We start from the raw sequence: 14,271 nt of genomic DNA, 5'->3' as shown, positions 1-14,271 counted from the left end.
TTGGTGACCTTCAAAGGGCTTTTGGTGGTCTTCCAATGGGTTTTGAAGACCTTCAATGGGGTTTGGTGGTCCTCAAAGGGGTTTTGATGACCTTCAAAGGGGTTTTGGTGGTCCTCAAAGGGGTTTTGATGACCTTCAAAGGGGTTTTGATGACCTTCAAAGGGGTTTTGGGGGTCTTCAAAGGGGTTTTGGGGTCCTCAAAGGGGTTTTGGTGGTCCTCAAAGGGGTTTTGGTGGTCTTCAAAGGGGTTTTGGTGGACTTCAAAGGGGTTTTGGGGTCTTCAAAGGGGTTTTGGGGGTCTTCAAAGGGGTTTTGATGACCTTCAAAGGGGTTTGGTGGTCTTCAAAGGGGTTTTGGGGGTCTTCAAAGGGGTTTTGGGGGTCTTCAAAGGGGTTTTGATGACCTTCAAAGGGGTTTTGATGACCTTCAAAGGGGTTTTGGTGGTCTTCAAAGGGGTTTTGAGGGCCTTCAATGGGGTTTTGGGGGTCTTCAAAGGGGTTTTGGTGGACTTCAAAGGGGTTTTGGTGGTCTTCAAAGGGGTTTTGGGGGTCTTCAAAGGGCTTTTGGGGGTCTTCAAAGGGGTTTTGGGGGTCTTCAAAGTGGTTTTTGTGGTCTTCAAAGGGGTTTTGATGACCTTCAAAGGGGTTTTGGTGGTCTTCAAAGGGGTTTTGGGGGTCTTCAAAGGGGTTTTGGTGATCCTCAAAGGGGTTTTGATGACCTTCAAAGGGGTTTGGTGGTCCTCAAAGGGGTTTTGATGACCTTCAAAGAGGTTTTGATGACCTTCTAAGGGGTTTTGATGACCTTCAAAGGGGTTTTGGGGGTCTTCAAAGGGGTTTTGGGGGTCTTCAAAGGGGTTTTGGTGGTCCTCAAAGGGGTTTTGGAGGTCTTCAAAGGGGCTTTTGTGGTCTTCAAAGGGGTTTTGGAGGTCTTCAAAGGGGTTTTGATGACCTTCAAAGGGGTTTTGGGGGTCTTCAAAGGGGGTTTGGGGGTCTTCAAAGGGGTTTTGGAGGTCTTCAAAGGGGTTTTGGGGGTCTTCAAAGGGGTTTTGGGGGTCTTCAAAGGGCTTTTGATGACTTTCAAAGGGGTTTTGGGGTCTTCAAAGGGTTTTTTGGAGGTCTTCAAAGGGGTTTTGATGACCTTCAAAGGGGTTTTGGGGGTCTTCAAAGGGGTTTTGGAGGTCTTCAAAGGGGTTTTGATGACCTTCAAAGGGGTTTTGATGACCTTCAAAGAGGTTTTGATGACCTTCAAAGGGGTTTTGGAGACCTTCAAAGGGGTTTTGATGACCTTCAATGGGGTTTGGTGGTCTTCAAAGGGGTTTTGGTGGTCTTCAAAGGGGTTTTGGTGGTCCTCAAAGGGGTTTTGGTGGTCTTCAAAGGGGTTTTGGTGGTCTTCAAAGTGGTTTTGATGACCTTCAAAGGGGTTTTGGAGGACTTCAAAGGGGTTTTGATGACCTTCAAAGGGGTTTTGATGACCTTCTAAGGGGTTTGGTGGTCCTCAAAGGGGTTTTGGTGGTCTTCAAAGGGGTTTTGGTGGTCCTCAAAGGGGTTTTGGGGGTCCTCAAAGGGGTTTTGATGACCTTCAAAGGGGTTTTGGAGGTCTTCAAAGGGGTTTTGGTGGTCCTCAAAGGGGTTTTGGGGGTCTTCAAAGGGGTTTTGATGACCTTCAAAGGGGTTTTGATGACCTTCAAAGGGGTTTTGATGACCTTCAAAGGGGTTTTGGTGGTCCTCAAAGGGGTTTTGGGGTCTTCAAAGGGGTTTTGGAGGTCTTCAAAGGGGTTTTGGGGGTCTTCAAAGGGGTTTGGATGACCTTCAAAGGGGTTTTGGGGGTCCTCAAAGGGGTTTTGATGGTCTTCCAATGGGTTTTGATGACCTTCAAGGGGGTTTTGATGACCTTCAAAGGGGTTTTGGAGGTCTTCAAAGGGGTTTTGGTGGTCCTCAAAGGGGTTTTGGGGTCTTCAAAGGGGTTTTGGAGGTCTTCAAAGGGGTTTTGGAGGTCTTCAAAGGGGTTTTGGTGGTCCTCAAAGGGGTTTTGGGGGTCTTGAAAGGGGTTTTGGAGGTCTTCAAAGGGGTTTTGATGACCTTCAATGGGTTTTGATGGTTTTTGAAGGGGTTGACCCACCTCGAACCCCCTTTAGACCCCCCTGAACCCCCTTTAGACCCTCCTGAACCCCCTTTAGACCCTCCTGAACCCCTTTAGATCCTCCTGAACCCCCTTTAGATCCTCCTGAACCCCTTTAGACCCTCCTGAACCCCTTTAGACCCTCCTGAACCCCCTTTAGACCCTCCTGAACCCCCTTTAGACCCTCCTGAACCCCCTTTAGATCCTCCTGAACCCCTTTAGATCCTCCTGAACCCCTTTAGACCCCCCTAAACCCCCTTTAGACCCTCCTGAACCCCCTTTAGACCCCCCTGAACCCCCTTTAGATCCTCCTGAACCCCTTTAGATCCTCCTGAACCCCCTTTAGACCCCCCTGAACCCCCTTTAGACCCTCCTGAACCCCCTTTAGACCCCCCTGAACCCCCTTTAGGTCCTCCTGAACCCCTTTAGACCCTCCTGAACCCCTTTAGATCCTCCTGAACCCCCTTTAGACCCTCCTGAACCCCCTTTAGATCCTCCTGAACCCCTTTAGACCCTCCTGAACCCCCTTTAGACCCTCCTGAACCCCCTTTAGATCCACCTCAACCCCTTTAGACCCCCCTGAACCCCCTTTAGATCCACCTCAACCCCTTTAGACCCTCCTGAACCCCCTTTAGATCCTCCTGAACCCCCTTTAGACCCTCCTGAACCCCCTTTAGATCCTCCTGAACCCCCTTTAGACCCTCCTGAACCCCTTTAGATCCTCCTGAACCCCCTTTAGACCCTCCTGAACCCCCTTTAGATCCTCCTGAACCCCTTTAGACCCTCCTGAACCCCCTTTAGACCCTCCTGAACCCCCTTTAGATCCACCTCAACCCCTTTAGACCCCCCTGAACCCCCTTTAGATCCACCTCAACCCCTTTAGACCCTCCTGAACCCCCTTTAGATCCTCCTGAACCCCCTTTAGACCCTCCTGAACCCCCTTTAGACCCTCCTGAACCCCCTTTAGATCCTCCTGAACCCCCTTTAGACCCTCCTGAACCCCTTTAGACCCTCCTGAACCCCCTTTAGATCCTCCTGAACCCCCTTTAGACCCTCCTGAACCCCCTTTAGACCCCCCTGAACCCCCTTTAGACCCTCCTGAACCCCCTTTAGATCCACCTCACCCCCTTTCCTCCCCATCTCCTCACCCATTGTCCTCTCGGCGGTGGTCTCCACCTCCTCCGTGTCCCCCCGGACCCGACAGGAGACGTTGGTGGTGACGTTCCAGTCCTTCAAGTTGACCTCCAACCAACTTTGGGTCCTTCGGGTCCCGTCCGACCGCGTCTCCACCGCTTCGGGGTCCACCGGGTGACCTCCGAGGGTCCAATCCACGGTGGCGTTGGCCAAGGAGGTGACGCAGCTCAGGTTGGACTTCCCACCGCGGAAGAGCTCGTGGAACGACGGGAGGTGGAGAGAAGGTGGAGGTGACCTCGGACAACCTGGAGGTGGTGGACCTTCTGTCTCCTCCACCTCCAAAGGAGCTTCGGAAGAAGGAGGAGGAGAGGACAATCCAAAGGGTTGGAGCTCACCATGGGCAGAAGAGGACTTCTTTGAGGGTTCCGGAGTGGCGATGGTGGGAGGAGAAGCTGGAAAAGGAGGTGGGAGGAGAAGGTGACCTTCAAGGGGCTTCGTTTGGTGGTCCTCGAGGGGGTTTGGGGGTCTTCAAAGGGGTTTTTGTGGTCTTCAAAGGGGTTTTGAGGACCTTCAAAGGGGTTTTGAGGACCTTCAGGGGGTTTTGATGACCTTCAAAGGGGGTTTGGTGGTCTTCAAAGGGGTTTTGGAGGTCTTCAAAGGGGTTTTGGTGGTCTTCAAAGGGGTTTTGGTGGTCTTCAAAGGGGTTTTGTGGGTCTTCAAAGGGGTTTTGATGGTCAATCAAAGGGTTTTGGGGTCTTCAAAGGGGTTTTGGGGGTCTTCAAAGGGGTTTTGATGGTCAACCAAAGGGTTTTGATGACCTTCAGGGGGTTTTGGGGGTCTTCAAAGGGGTTTTGGTGGTCTTCAAAGGGGTTTTGGTGGTCTTCAAAGGGCTTTTGGGGGTCTTCAAAGGGTTTCGGGGGTCTTCAAAGGGCTTTTGGGGGTCTTCAAAGGGGTTTTGGTGGTCTTCAAAGGGGTTTTGGGGGTCTTCAAAGGGTTTTGGGGGTCTTCAAAGGGGTTTTGGGGGTCTTTAAAGGGGTTTTGGTGGTCTTCAAAGGGGTTTTGGTGGACTTCAAAGGAGTTTTGGGGGTCTTCAAAGGGGTTTTGGGGTCTTCAAAGGGGTTTTGGGGTCTTGAAAGGGGTTTTGGTGGTCTTCAAAGGGGTTTTGGGGTCTTCAAAGGGGTTTTGGTGGTCTTCAAAGGGGTTTTGATGACCTTCAAAGGGGTTTTGAGGACCTTCAAAGGGGTTTCGGGGGTCTTCAAAGGGGTTTTGATGACCTTCAAAGGGGTTTTGGGGGTCTTCAAAGGGGTTTTGAGGACCTTCAGGGGGTTTTGATGACCTTCAAAGGGGTTTTGGTGGTCTTCAAAGGGGTTTTGGTGGTCAATCAAAGGGTTTTGAGGACCTTCAGGGGGTTTTGGGGGTCTTCAAAGGGGTTTTGGTGGTCTTCAAAGGGGTTTTGGTGGTCAATCAAAGGGGTTTGAGGACCTTCAGGGGGTTTTGATGGTCTTCAAAGGGGTTTTGGGGGTCTTCAAAGGGGTTTTGGGGTCTTCAAAGGGGTTTTGGTGGTCAATCAAAGGGCTTTGAGGACCTTCAGGGGGTTTTGATGGTCTTCAAAGGGGTTTTGGGGGTCTTCAAAGGGGTTTTGGGGGTCTTCAAAGGAGTTTTGGTGGTCTTCAAAGGGGTTTTGATGGTCTTCAAAGGGGTTTTGATGGTCAATCAAAGGGTTTTGGTGGTCTTCAAAGGGGTTTTGGGGGTCTTCAAAGGGGTTTTGATGGTCAACCAAAGGGTTTTGATGACCTTCAGAGGGTTTTGGGGTTCTTCAAAGGGGTTTTGGTGGTCTTTAAAGGGGTTTTGGTGGTCTTCAAAGGGGTTTTGGGGGTCTTCAAAGGGGTTTTGATGACCTTTAAAGGGGTTTTGGTGCTCTTTAAAGGGGTTTTGGGGTCTTCAAAGGGGTTTTGAGGACCTTCAGGGGGTTTTGGTGACCTTCAAAGGGGTTTTGGGGGTCAATCAAAGGGCTTTGAGGACCTTCAGGGGGTTTTGATGGTCTTCAAAGGGGTTTTAATGGTCAATCAAAGGGTTTTGATGACCTTCAGGGGGTTTTGATGACCTTCAAAGGGGCTTTAGGGGTCTTCAAAGGGGTTTTTGTGGTCTTCAAAGGGTTTTGATGACCTTCAGGGGGTTTTTGTGGCCTTCAAAGGGGTTTTGGGGGTCTTCAAAGGGGCTTTGATGACCTTCAGGGGGTTTTGATGGTCTTCAAAGGGGTTTTGGTGGTCTTCAAAGGGCTTTTGTGGTCTTCAAAGGGGTTTTTGTGGTCAATCAAAGGGGTTTGAGGACCTTCAGGGGGTTTTGATGACCTTCAAAGGGGTTTTGGTGGTCTTCAAAGGGGTTTTGGGGGTCTTCAAAGGGCTTTTGGGGGTCTTCAAAGGGTTTTGGTGGTCTTCAAAGGGGTTTTGGGGGTCTTCAAAGGGGTTTTGGGGTCTTCAAAGGGGTTTTGATGACCTTTTAAGGGGTTTTGATGACCTTCAAAGGGGTTTTGGGGGTCTTAAAGGGGTTTTGGTGGTCTTCAAAGGGGTTTTGGTGGTCTTCAAAGGGGTTTTGGGGGTCTTCAAAGGGGTTTTGGTGGTCTTCAAAGGGGTTTTGGTGGACTTCAAAGGGGGTTTGGGGGTCTTCAAAGGGGTTTTGGTGCTCTTCAAAGGGGTTTTGGTGGTCTTCAAAGGGGTTTTGGTGGTCTTCAAAGGGGTTTTGATGACCTTTTAAGGGGTTTTGATGACCTTCAAAGGGGTTTTGGGGGTCTTTAAAGGGGTTTTGAGGACCTTCAAAGGGCTTTTGGGGGTCTTCAAAGGGGTTTTGGTGGTCTTCAAAGGGGTTTTGGTGGCCTTCAAAGGGGTTTTGGTGGACTTCAAAGGGGGTTTGGGGGTCTTCAAAGGGGTTTTGGTGCTCTTCAAAGGGGTTTTGGTGGTCTTCAAAGGGGTTTTGGTGGTCTTCAAAGGGGTTTTGATGACCTTCAGGGGGTTTTGGTGGACTTCAAAGGGGTTTTGGGGGTCTTTTAGGGGTTTTGGTGGACTTCAAAGGGGTTTTGGGGGTCTTCAAAGGGGTTTTGGGGGTCTTCAAAGGGTTTTGGTGGTCTTCAAAGGGGTTTTGGTGGACTTCAAAGGGGTTTTCATGGTCTTCAAAGGGGTTTTGGTGCTCTTTAAAGGGGTTTTGGTGGACTTCAAAGGGGTTTTGGTGGTCTTCAAAGGAGTTTTGGGGGTCTTCAAAGGGGTTTTGGGGTCTTCAAAGGGGTTTTGGGGTCTTGAAAGGGGTTTTGGTGGTCTTCAAAGGGGTTTTGGGGGTCTTCAAAGGGGCTTTGATGACCTTCAGGGGGTTTTGATGACCTTCAAAGGGGTTTTGGGGGTCTTCAAAGGGCTTTTGGTGGACTTCAAAGGGGTTTTGGTGGTCTTCAAAGGGGTTTTGGTGGTCCACAAAGGGGTTTTGATGACTTTCAAAGGGGTTTTGGTGGCCTTCAAAGGGGTTTTGGGGTCTTCAAAGGGGTTTGGTGGTCTTCAAAGGGGTTTTGAGGACCTTCAGGGGGTTTTGATGACCTTCAAAGGGGTTTTGGTGGTCTTCAAAGGGGTTTTGGTGGTCTTCAAAGGGGTTTTGGGGGTCTTAAAGGGGTTTTGGTGGTCTTCAAAGGGGTTTTGGGGTCTTCAAAGGGGTTTGGTGGTCTTCAAAGGGGTTTTGGTGGTCCTCAAAGGGGTTTTGATGACCTTCAAAGGGGTTTTGAGGACCTTCAGGGGGTTTTGATGACCTTCAAAGGGGTTTTGGTGGACTTCAAAGGGGTTTTGGTGGTCAATCAAAGGGGTTTGAGGGCCTTCAGGGGGTTTTGATGACCTTCAAAGGGGTTTTGGTGCTCTTCAAAGGGGTTTTGATGACCTTCAAAGGGGTTTTTGTGGCCTTCAAAGGGGTTTTGGGGGTCTTCAAAGGGGTTTTGGTGGACTTCAAAGGGGTTTTGGTGGCCTTCAAAGGCGTTTTGGGGTCTTCAAAGGGATTTTGGGAGTCTTCAAAGGGGTGTTGGTGGTCTTCAAAGGGTTTTGGGGGTCTTCAAAGGGGTTTTAGTGGCCTTCAAAGGGGTTTTGGAGGTCTTCAAAGGGGTTTTTGTGGTCAACCAAAGGGGTTTGAGGACCTTCAGGGGGTTTTGATGACCTTCAAAGGGGTTTTGGGGGTCTTCAAAGGGGTTTTGGTGGACTTCAAAGGGGTTTTTGGGGTCTTCAAAGGGGTTTTGGTGGTCTTCAAAGGGGTTTTCATGGTCTTCAAAGGGGTTTTGGTGGTCAATCAAAGGGGTTTGAGGACCTTCAGGGGGTTTTGATGACCTTCAAAGGGGTTTTGGTGGTCTTCAAAGGGGTTTTGATGACCTTTTAAGGGGTTTTGATGACCTTCAAAGGGGTTTTGGGGGTCTTAAAGGGGTTTTGGTGGTCTTCAAAGGGGTTTTGGGGGTCTTCAAAGGGGTTTTGGTGGTCTTCAAAGGGGGTTTGGGGGTCTTTAAAGGGGTTTTGAGGACCTTCAAAGGGCTTTTGGGGGTCTTCAAAGGGGTTTTGGTGGCCTTCAAAGGGGTTTTGGTGGACTTCAAAGGGGGTTTGGGGGTCTTCAAAGGGGTTTTGGTGCTCTTCAAAGGGGTTTTGGTGGTCTTCAAAGGGGTTTTGGGGGTCTTCAAAGGGGTTTTGGTGGTCTTCAAAGGGGTTTTGGTGCTCTTTAAAGGGGTTTTGGTGGACTTCAAAGGGGTTTTGGAGGTCAAACTCATCTCTGAGGGCTTCAACCACCTCTGAGGGCTTCAACCCCAACACTTTCCACCTCAGAAGGTGGCCATGGACCACCCGATATCCACCCCCGGACCTCCGGGTGGACCTCCTGAGGTTCTTCACCTTCTCCCAGGTGGACTTTGCGAGGTTCCTCCAAGGAAGGGTGATGGACGACGCAAGTCAGGGCCTTCTCGTCGTCGTCCTCTTCCAAGCGGAGGACGCTGAGGGTGGAGAAGACCTCCCGGCCGGTGATGGGACCATTCTGGGTCCTCTCCTGGAGGTCACGGCCGCCCTCCCAGGAGAGGCGGAGGTCGCGTGGGGAGAAGTGGGCGACGTCGCAGAGGAGGAGGGACCCAACGGAGGTCACCGTCACCGTCGGGGGAGTCATAACGGGGGCTGAAAGGAGGGGGGGGAGGGGGGTCAGGGGGAGGAGTGAGGGGGGGGACCTCCAGGGGGATCATAGAGACTGATAGGGGGCATAGAGAGACCATAGAGACCATAGAGACCATTGGGACCATAGAGACCATTGGGACCCATAGAGACCATAGAGACCTCATAGAGACCATAGAGACCATAGAGACCATAGAGAACCCATAGAGACCATAGAGACCATTGGGATCATAGAGAGACCATAGAGACCCCATAGAGACCATAGAGTGACCAATGGGACCATAGAGAGACCATAGAGACCATAGAGAGAGACCATAGAGACTGTAGAGAGACCATAGAGACCCATAGAGACCCCATAGAGACCCATAGAGACCCATAGAGACCCCATAGAGACCCCATAGAGACCCATAGAGACCCCATAGAGACCCATAGAGACCCATAGAGACCCCATAGAGACCCCATAGAGACCCATAGGGACCCCATAGAGACCCATAGGGACCCATAGAGACCCATAGAGACCCCATAGAGACCCCATAGAGACCCATAGAGACCCATAGAGACCCCATAGAGACCCATAGAGACCCATAGAGACCCACAGAGACCCCATAGAGACCCCATAGAGACCCATAGAGACCCCATAGAGACCCATAGAGACCCACAGAGACCCCATAGAGACCCACAGAGACCCATAGAGACCCACAGAGACCCCATAGAGACCCCATAGAGACCCATAGAGACCCCATAGAGACCCATAGAGACCCCATAGAGACCCCATAGAGACCCCATAGAGACCCATAGGGACCCCATAGAGACCCCATAGAGACCCATAGAGACCCCATAGAGACCCTATAGAGACCCATAGAGACCCCATAGAGACCCCATAGAGACCCATAGAGACCCCATAGAGACCCTATAGAGACCCATAGAGACCCCATAGAGACCCATAGGGACCCCATAGAGACCCCATAGAGACCCCATAGAGACCCATAGAGACCCCATAGAGACCCATAGAGACCCATAGAGACCCCATAGAGACCCCATAGAGACCCATAGAGACCCATAGAGACCCACAGAGACCCCATAGAGACCCCACAGAGACCCCATAGAGACCCATAGAGACCCATAGAGATCCATAGAGACCCACAGAGACCCCATAGAGACCCCATAGAGACCCCATAGAGACCCACAGAGACCCCATAGAGACCCATAGGGACCCATAGAGACACACAGAGACCCATAGAGACCCCATAGAGACCCATAGAGACCCATAGAGACCCATAGAGACCCACAGAGACCCCATAGAGACCCATAGAGACCCATAGAGACCCCATAGAGACCCATAGAGACCCATAGAGACCCCATAGAGACCCATAGAGACCCCATAGAGACCCATAGAGACCCCATAGAGACCCCATAGAGACCCATAGAGACCCCATAGAGACCCATAGAGACCCACAGAGACCCCATAGAGACCCCACAGAGACCCCATAGAGACCCATAGAGACCCACAGAGACCCATAGAGACCCCATAGAGACCCCATAGAGACCCATAGAGACCCCATAGAGACCCATAGAGACCCATAGGGACCCATAGAGACCCATAGAGACCCCATAGAGACCCCATAGAGACCCCATAGAGACCCACAGAGACCCCATAGAGACCCATAGAGACCCATAGAGACCCATAGAGATCCCATAGAGACCCCATAGAGACCCATAGAGACCCCATAGAGACCCCATAGTGACCCATAGAGACCCCATAGTGACCCATAGAGACCCATAGAGACCCACAGAGACCCCATAGAGACCCATAGAGACCCATAGAGACCCCATAGAGACCCCATAGAGACCCATAGGGACCCATAGAGACCCCATAGAGACCCATAGAGACCCCATAGAGACCCATAGAGACCCATAGAGACCCACAGAGACCCCATAGAGACCCATAGAGACCCCATAGAGACCCCATAGTGACCCATAGAGACCCATAGAGACCCACAGAGACCCCATAGAGACCCATAGAGACCCCATAGAGACCCCATAGAGACCCATAGAGACCCATAGAGACCCACAGAGACCCATAGAGACCCCATAGAGACCCATAGAGACCCCATAGAGACCCATAGAGACCCATAGAGACCCCATAGAGACCCATAGAGACCCATAGAGACCCCATAGAGACCCATAGAGACCCCATAGAGACCCCATAGAGACCCATAGAGACCCACAGAGACCCCATAGAGACCCCATAGAGACCCATAGAGACCCATAGAGACCCCATAGAGACCCATAGAGACCCATAGAGACCCATAGAGACCCCATAGAGACCCCATAGAGACCCCACAGAGACCCCATAGAGACCCCATAGAGACCCATAGAGACCCATAGAGACCCATAGAGACCCCATAGAGACCCATAGAGACCCATAGAGACCCATAGAGACCCCATAGAGACCCATAGAGACCATTGGGACCATTGGGACCATAGAGACCCCATAGAGACCATAGAGTGACCAATGGGACTATAGAGAGACCATAGAGACCATAGAGAGAAACCATAGAGACTGTAGAGAGACCATAGAGACTATAGAGACCCCATAGAGCCCCATAGAGACCCCATAGAGACCCATAGAGACCCCATAGAGACCCCATAGAGACCCATAGAGACCCATAGAGACCCCATAGAGACCCCATAGAGACCCATAGAGACCCCATAGAGACCCCATAGAGACCCATAGAGACCCCATAGAGACCCATAGAGACCCCATAGAGACCCATAGAGACCCATAGAGACCCCATAGAGACCCCATAGAGACCCATAGAGACCCCATAGAGACCCCATAGAGACCCATAGAGACCCCATAGAGACCCCATAGAGACCCATAGAGACCCATAGAGACCCATAGAGACCCCATAGAGACCCATAGAGACCCCATAGAGACCCATAGAGACCCATAGAGACCCCATAGAGACCCCATAGAGACCTATAGAGACCCCATAGAGACCCCATAGAGACCCATAGAGACCCCATAGAGACCCCATAGAGACCTATAGAGACCCCATAGAGACCCCATAGAGACCCATAGAGACCCCATAGAGACCCCATAGAGACCCATAGAGACCCCATAGAGACCTATAGAGACCCCATAGAGACACCATAGAGACCCATAGAGACCCATAGAGACCCCATAGAGACCCCATAGAGACCCATAGAGACCCCATAGAGACCCCATAGAGACCCATAGAGACCCCATAGAGACCTATAGAGACCCCATAGAGACCCCATAGAGACCCATAGAGACCCCATAGAGACCCCATAGAGACCCATAGAGACCCCATAGAGGCCCATAGAGACCCATAGAGACCCATAGAGACCCATAGAGACCCATAGAGACCCACAGAGACCCCATAGAGACCCATAGAGACCCCACAGAGACCCATAGAGACCCACAGAGACCCCATAGAGACCCATAGAGACCCACAGAGACCCATAGAGACCCCATAGAGACCCCATAGAGACCCATAGAGACCCACAGAGACCCCATAGAGACCCATAGAGACCCCATAGAGACCCCATAGAGACCCATAGAGACCCATAGAGACCCATAGAGACCCCATAGAGACCCATAGAGACCCACAGAGACCCCATAGAGACCCATAGAGACCCCATAGAGACCCACAGAGACCCATAGAGACCCCATAGAGACCCCATAGAGACCCCATAGAGACCCATAGAGACCCCATAGAGACCCATAGACCCCATAGAGACCCATAGAGACCCCATAGAGACCCATAGAGACCCCATAGAGACCCCATAGAGACCCATAGAGACCCACAGAGACCCCATAGAGACCCCATAGAGACCCATAGGGACCCATAGAGACACACAGAGACCCATAGAGACCCCATAGAGACCCATAGAGACCCCATAGAGACCCCATAGAGACCCACAGAGACCCATAGAGACCCCATAGAGACCCATAGAGACCCATAGAGACCCCATAGAGACCCCATAGAGCCCCATAGAGACCCACAGAGACCCCATAGAGCCCATAGAGACCCATAGAGACCCCATAGAGACCCATAGAGACCCCATAGAGACCCATAGAGACCCCATAGAGACCCATAGAGACCCATAGAGACCCCATAGAGACCCATAGAGACCCATAGAGACCCCATAGAGACCCATAGAGACCCCATAGAGACCCATAGAGACCCATAGAGACCCCATAGAGACCCATAGAGACCCATAGAGACCCCATAGAGACCCATAGAGACCCATAGAGACCCCATAGAGACCCATAGAGACCCATAGAGACCCCATAGAGACCCATAGAGACCCCATAGAGACCCCATAGAGACCCATAGAGACCCATAGAGACCCCATAGAGACCCCATAGAGACCCATAGAGACCCCATAGAGACCCCATAGAGACCCATAGAGACCCATAGAGACCCCATAGAGACCCATAGAGACCCATAGAGACCCCATAGAGACCCATAGGGACCCATAGAGACCCATAGAGACCCCATAGAGACCCATAGAGACCCCATAGAGACCCCATAGAGACCCATAGAGACCCATAGAGACCCATAGAGCCCCATAGAGCCCCACAGCACCCACTTGTGGGGCCGAGGTGGACCTCCATCTCCAGGTGGTGGCCACAGGGGACCTCTGCGGAGCATCGGAGGTCCCTCCCGGCCTTCCATTGGTCCAAAGTGACCTCGGCGGCGATGAGCAAAGTGTGGGTCCCGTTGGGGTGACGCGTGGGGACCTCCTGGCGCCCCACGGGTGGACCTCCGAGGTCCCAGCGGAGGTCGGCGCCCTCCAAGTGTGGGGCGAGAAGAAGGCAAAGGGCCAAAGAAGGGCCGGAGAGGAGAGAGGAGAAGGATGGAGGGGAGAGGAAGAGTTGGGGGGGGACGGAGGTGGTGGGGCAGGCTGGGGGGGGGGGGGGCAGGAGAAGGGGGTCAGAGGTGGGGGACACCTCAACCGTCTTCTCGAGGACCTCGAAGGACCATCAGAACCACCTCAGCACCATCAGAACCACCTCAGCACCATCAGAACCACCATCAGAACCACCTCAGCACCATCAGAACCATCTCAGCACCATCAGAACCACCATCAGAACCATCTCAGCACCATCAGAACCACCATCAGAACCACCTCAGCACCATCAGAACCACCATCAGAACCACCTCAGCACCATCAGAACCACCTCAGAACCATCAGAACCACCTCAGCACCATCAGAACCACCTCAGCACCATCTCAGCACCATCAGAACCACCTCAGAACCACCTCAGCACCATCAGAACCACCTCAGAACCATCTCAGCACCATCAGAACCACCTCAGCACCATCAGAACCACCTCAGAACCATCAGAACCACCTCAGCACCATCAGAACCACCTCAGCACCATCAGAACCACCATCAGAACCATCTCAGCACCATCAGAACCACCTCAGCACCATCAGAACCACCTCAGAACCACCTCAGCACCATCAGAACCACCTCAGCACCATCAGAACCACCATCAGAACCACCTCAGCACCATCAGAACCTCCTCAGCACCATCAGAACCACCATCAGAACCACCTCAGCACCATCAGAACCACCTCAGCACCATCAGAACCACCATCAGAACCACCTCAGCACCATCAGAACCATCTCAGCACCATCAGAAACACCATCAGAACCTCCTCAGCACCATCAGAACCATCTCAACCCCCATCAGAACCATCTCAGAACCATCAGAACCACCATCAGAACCTCCTCAGCACCATCAGAACCACCTCAGCACCATCAGAACCATCTCAGCACCATCAGAACCACCATCAGAACCACCTCAGCACCATCA

Source organism: Cuculus canorus, chromosome 39, assembly GCF_017976375.1.
Source record: "Cuculus canorus isolate bCucCan1 chromosome 39, bCucCan1.pri, whole genome shotgun sequence".
Classification (NCBI taxonomy): Eukaryota; Metazoa; Chordata; class Aves; order Cuculiformes; family Cuculidae; genus Cuculus; species Cuculus canorus.
This window is presented reverse-complemented; position numbering follows the sequence as displayed.